Raw genomic sequence first — 6,797 nt, forward strand, 5'->3', positions numbered from 1 at the left:
ATAGAATATATACTGTAACCACAGTGCTGATTGCATCTACACCAACATAACCAATAAATTGGAATGCCAGCCTCATTTGTTTACATTTTAGCCAAAGGAAGAAAAAAGAAAATCTAACAATTATAAGAAGTGTGAAACGATTTCATCGGTTTAGCAAGTTGGAGAAAGAATTCAGTGCATGATTGATTTTCCATTTCATCGGGGACTGCGAGCCGGCGGGTGAACCCCATGTGCAACATAAACACCTCAAAGTGTTGTGAGATTAGAAAAATGTAAGTTCATGGAAATGTTAAACCTCTTAACATAATTACCCTTAATTAACTTCTCAGCGTTTCAACAAACATGTTTTTTATTTCCGCTAATGAGCAAACACGGAGAAAGTGTGACATTCATTTCCATTAAAGTCACACTTTTGGCTACCACAGCAGTCCACCGGTCCGTTGGGCTGATCCTTGTTTAAGGATTCAGTCATTTCCTGCAGTTTTTATATCAAGTTAGCTGGGGACAGTGGTGTAGTCTAATGTATTGTAGTGGGTATACTGTACTGTATATAGGCCAGAATCTGCCTTTGGGGGGCATATCATAGAGGGGGGTCAGGGTGTCCTCCCCCAGGGACGTTTGGACTGTCATAGACTTAATTTCCTAAATTCTGATACAATTGTATGCACCAATTTACAGTGGAAACACCTTTATTTAGCCAATATGTAGAAGAAAAAAAAACAGATAAAACTTCAAAATATATCACAAATGGAAATGAAAGTATGCTGCGTGTTATTGTGGGTAGGCTGCGTATACCTGCACATCACGTAGACTCCACCACTGGCTGGGGATTTAAACCTTCCTTAAAACTTCCTGCAGAGATCTCTCCCTGGGGATTTGAATGCCATGACTCTACTAAGAGTATGCATTATGATCACCATCTGCTGGCCGGGGGAGGCTCGTCCACGCTCTAACACGGAGGCAAGGCTCCTCATAGTGCAGGCACCATGTCTCAATCTAAAGACAACACTACTGTCACTTTGTATGGGACTGGCCTTAACATTACTCACTAAACCAGGGGTCTTCAACGTTTTAGGTCAGAGACCCCTTACCTGAAAGAGAGACAAGCAGGGACCTGCCCCCCCACCCCTCCCACTACATATATTGCATAATTGAATGCATAATCAACTGAGCTGAAAATAACTTGTAGGGTGGCCCAAAGCCTATTCACGTTCCTTTCTATGGTGCCCTACAATACTGAGCTACTATATCCATATTCATATATCATCATGTTGTAAAGTCCAACAGTGAATCCATAAGCCTACATGTATCATACATAAGCATGTCTTTAATGTTCTTGAGTTTTTTGAATTTTTTTATTTTTATAAATAAGTTTATGCGTTAATCCGTATGTTGGATTCATGTTAATGTGTATATTTTTTAGAAATATTTTAAGTTTGGGGGTGGAGTATTAAAACAATAATTGGGCCGCCCCCTGCATTGACTTGAGGACCCCCTAGGGGTCGGGGACCCCCTGTTGAAGATGTCTGAACTGAACTTAACTACAACAGAGCCAACCTCAGTATTTTGTGTACAAGCAGTGAGAACAGGTCATGTCAGTAAGTCTCTTTGAACAACACGGAGATACTCTTCCTGTTCATCCAGCTGTCTCAGCATCGGCCACCTGATTTATTGACCCATAGCTTACTCCCTTTCTCAATTTTCAATCAAGAAACAAGATAATATGGCAGAACACCACAGCTCTGTCCGTGTGTGGTGCTGTGTCCCGGGTCAGCTGCTCTACAAACACACTAGATGGCAGTAAAGTTCCATGAAAACCCAACGTTCACCACTCCCACCAAGACATCTGAGATATGAGATTAAATATGAAATTGTAACTTTGTGTAGTGAAACCCGAGTGCTTTCTAATTTGTTTTTCCATAAAATAAATCTGTTGTGAATTTAGTATATTGGAGGCGAATGAATGCTTGTTAACTAAAATGTTTAATCTCTCGGTCTGTTGGTTCAAATGGATTTCTGATAACTAGTGTTAAGATGCTTACTCCTGTAAGCGTATTATCTCCTGGTGTACATATTCATTGTAAAATATGCTCTGCTTTAAAGCTAATATTGTCAACGAGGCTTATTTTTTTCATTTTCTTTTTTACCTCCTACCAGCTGGCTTTGTTTGCAGATTGGTCAACATGACATGTCGTATGCAGGACAAAATAATATCTGGCAATTTCCAATACAGCAAACTACACACATAGAAGCATATTTCGATTTTCTGTCCCTGAGTTGACAGCGGCTGATAAATTCAGATTGGAACCTACTGATGGAGCCACAACTGTATCCTGCTTTGATTTATAGCACACTGGAGAGGCAGTGTTTGTCAAAGCGATTAACAAGATCAGTGTTGGCGCAGACCTGAATAACAAGAGCCAGATATCTAGGTAAACTAGATAATATTCTGCAGATTTTCTCTGGCATGGTGATGTCCTATAATGCAGGGAAAAATGTGTGCACAGATGATATAGTGTGTTTAATGAGCACACACATATGCTGCAACGAATGGAGGAGCGCGGTGAGAATACAAGCAGTGCTGAAATGAGCTCCACTGCAGAAAAGGTATCCATTCTAGCGTTGTTTGCTTCATAGTGCTACATTGGAAAATGAGTATCCATCCACACTTGCCCTCGCTCTGACCTTTCACAGCTAGTCCTCATGTCTAGTTTACGCCACGCGCACAGTGCCAGATGATACCCACACGCCCGGTAGCCTCTCACATGCAACCTTTGTCTCAAGTCAGAGAACCATCTTTGCATGTTTGTTTTATGGAAAGCAAATAAATTTAAAAACGAGAGAAAGAATTAATGCGCAGGCTATTGAATGATTTGCATTGCTATTATCTTCAATAAATGGCTTTGCAGGAAAATATTATTTTGGGATACTGTTATTGTGATTTTCCTACTATATTTTTTCTTGTTAAATATTGTTCCTGCTAAGTTCAGACGGCCCACCTCGCCACTGAAGCCAACAGTTTTTATTTAATTATTATTCTTTCACGATACACATCTTTTATGTAGGCCACTCCTTGAGTCCGTCTGCATTCTATGGGTGGAAGATATTTTATAATAACCCAATATAACAGTTAATTTCACCTGTGCTTCAACGTCCAAAGAGTATTTTTTCATTATCAGCCCATACAGAGATGAATGTATTCCTTTGGTTCTGGGGTGTCCTTCCAAAGATTTCCAGTCGGAGTCTTCAGATAGGTCAAATGAAACATTACCTTTCAAGGACCAACTTCTCTTCAAGGCAAGCTCTTCAAGGCTTTAAACACAGTCTGCACAGAGACTTGCATTTCTCACATTTTGTATTGCAAGGCGTTGACCACTGATAGCAGTTAATAATTGTGAGCATTCATTTTAAATTAATAATGTATCCTTGCCTAATCCATTTCTTGTCCATGGTAGTAAAATTACCCCAAAAGACAAATTGCTTGCAGCACATTTAAAGTCTGTCATCTCTCACTGCCTTCCATTTAAGGCTGCATTCATTTTCAGCAGCTCTGCTGCATTGTGGTCCTCCTCAGGGTGTTGTGGGTGGGCTTGCTTACATCTGTGTGTTTTTGTCAGTGTGATAACAATTGCAAGCTGTGCAGATGACAAAAGTCTTCGCTAGATTAAAGACAATATTGCTGGGATTTTTCATCTCCGGCAGATGTTAGCCATATTAACAGACACAACTCTCTCATGCAAATCACATTAATAAATAGCTATCTAAAAGCCGTTCCCTGCTCAGATGACAGACTTTTATAGGTGGGGTAGCTCCTGTTTCTTAAAAAAGAACTCCTCCTTTTAATTCAGCAGGATTTAAAAATACAAACCTGGAAAGGGTAAAGAGTCATTATTGTAAATGTAATCAGATGTTTTAAATATGTAATGAGGGAGTGATGATAGACTCCAATGATTTTGTTAAGGATGCTGAAACGATATCTTTTTTCATCTTATTACATGGAGTTATAGTAAACATACAAGTACGTTGTAGGTAATCTAATAAAGTAAGATAAATCACTTCATTGAGTGAAAAATCCCAAAATGTATAATTACCTAAATGTTATCTGTTGAATCCCTTTCACTGTGAGGAAGTGATCTATCCATCCCTCCATAATTATTCTGCTTATACAAGTCAGGTCATGCTTATGTGAGCTGAGAATCCACGGCGTGTTTTGCCAAAGCCGCATCCTCGGGTTCCTGTCCTCATAGTTGGGTCATGCTCCACCGGAGCCACAGCTAGAAACGTTTTGGGCCCCCTGACAACAGCTGAACAGACGCTTTACCACTTAAGAATATCTAATATCCATAAACACATTCTGTCCAGCTCTGGGCCCGTTGAATTATTCAATGCTTTCTTCCCACAGAACAGTGTCGCTGTGCTTTCTGTACACCTTCACAGAAAGGGCCCTCTGGCTGCCTAGGTCAACTCTTATTGATGACCCTCTCATCCTGTCAACTTCTGCCACGTGTTGTTGCCATTTGGTCACTAAAGCATGTGACCAAAGGTGAAGGACAGAAAGATGATCAGCTGGTAAATCAAGAGCTTTGTATTGTGCTGTTTGATTTCCCCCCCCCCCCCCCAAGACAGTGTTCATGTTACTAATGTTGCCAGCTAACAGTCAAACACCAGAAACCTTTTTTGTCACAGTCACATGCTCTGATGCTAGATTACACAGGCAGCCACAGCCTAGGGTCTGGAAGTAAGGATCAGCATTGTGATTACTTTTAACTGCAAAAGCTTTGCAAGTTTACAACAGTGTTGATGGCTAACATTATTAGGGTGACATCATCTGTGAAACAGCAGCTGTGCTGTGCCCACTGCTGTGCATTGATTTCCCAAACTTTGATATTCCAGTCAGGAGAGGGGACAGGGCGTAACTGTTACGGGTAACCGGTGATCTCAGCCCATCATACTCCTGCAGCCCCTCGGGGGACTTCGGGGACTTGGTCATTAGGCTTTTCCAAATCCTCCAAACGCATGTAGACAGGATTTGCAGTCCCTGATTATCTTCAATGTGAAGTTTAGTCTTTTTCCCCCCACCACTTTGGCACTGGCCTTCTGTGGATAAATCAACAGTGCGGGGTGCTAAACTAAGCAGGTGACACTAGCTAGCACAAAGAGAATTTCAAACATACTAACAATTAGAGATGTCTCTTTTAATATGATGCAATCCAAGCAACTGTGCACTGCCTGGTGCCTCGCCCGAGTGCTTGCAAACGGTGACTGCTCATTTATTCACTTGTCTGTTTGTTTTGTATTCCAGCACAGTCGCCGTGCTTAGTGTTAACTGCATGGAAATGATTTTGGGTGGGAACTGATGTCCTGTGGCTCAGTGAGCCAAGTTCCATCCAGATACTTCCAACAACAACAGGAGTTGTGGAATGAACTATACTGACATTGTTTACATGACATCTTCTCTTACACACCCTGAGCCCCCCAGTTTATAATCATTTACAAATGTAGGAAAGAAAACACAACAGCGTTCTTCTACTATTGACACAACAATATGTACATAGCAAGCAGGGTGATGCCTTTGTCCATTCAGCTAAAAACCTTCTTTGCTATTCTCTACCTGTCCACCAGATGCCCTCAGACTTGTCCACATGTCCCAGTCACTGGACTCACATCCAGTCACTCCCACCTGCCCAGTCATTCCCAGACCTTCCCCGCCCACCTCCTCACCTGTTTCCACTTTCCCCTCATCAGCCTTGTAGTACACATACCAGCCCTTTTTCCTCAGTTGTATTCTAGATTGTCAATGATGCTGATGCTTTCCAGCCATCTGACCCTGAACCTGAACCCTTAACCCTAAAATCTGGAACCAATACCTACCTGTAAGCTTATGTACTCGCACAATTGTCTGCATTTGGGTCCAAACCATGATGACAGTTATAAAGTTCTTCAATAATAGTAGGTAATTCACATTGTATTCTTCCTCCGCGGCCTTGTTATATATCTCCGGAGCAACAGTACTCATAATTGCCAACGGCGCACAAAATTGGCAGTGACACTTTTACTCAGCAAGCTCTGACACTTACCTTGCAGCCATTGTTTGGTAAGTCTGAAATGCATTCCATATTCTATGTTTGTGTCCAATTCCTTAGAGCAGACAACAAAACAACATTTCATTTCCATTATAATCACTTACTGGCTCTAGGTAGCAACAGACTTGAGAAACAAGATTGTTGCATAACACCTTTGCTGTGGGCTGGATATGTACAGCATGTCTGGGGTAATTTAATGCAGCCAAGGCTGCCAATGCACACGGCTTAATAGCACTTTGCTTTGTGAATTCTGCTTGTCTTAATGCGACGTGGGAACGTGAGTAACATTCTCACCTCAAAATAGATGTTCCTTTTGTGAAAATCATCAAAACTGTCTGCCAAGAAGGCCAACAGAGCTGTTCAGTTATGGATTATTTTTGTTGCTGCAATTATCTCACTATTTAATGTCTTGACTTATGACTCATAACATCCTGTAAAACAAATTTCCTCTCTGGCTACTGTCAGATGTATAGGTTCAAGGATGTTAAGATGGAAGTGCGTTGTGAAACCTCTGTCTTTGTATCATACTGAGGGCAGGATCTGATCTAAAGATATGAATGACGTGCCTATCATCTGAAGGAGAGGAAGATGTATTATACCACCTGCATCCCTTGAGAAGCATAATATCTTAAAAGCAGAGAAAATCCCATTACCTGTCACAGATTTCTTCCCTCATAATTGCTGGAGCCTCTCCTTTGGGAGTGTGGGGGGGGG

This window comes from Etheostoma cragini, chromosome 3 (genome assembly GCF_013103735.1).
Source record: "Etheostoma cragini isolate CJK2018 chromosome 3, CSU_Ecrag_1.0, whole genome shotgun sequence".
NCBI lineage: Eukaryota > Metazoa > Chordata > Actinopteri > Perciformes > Percidae > Etheostoma > Etheostoma cragini.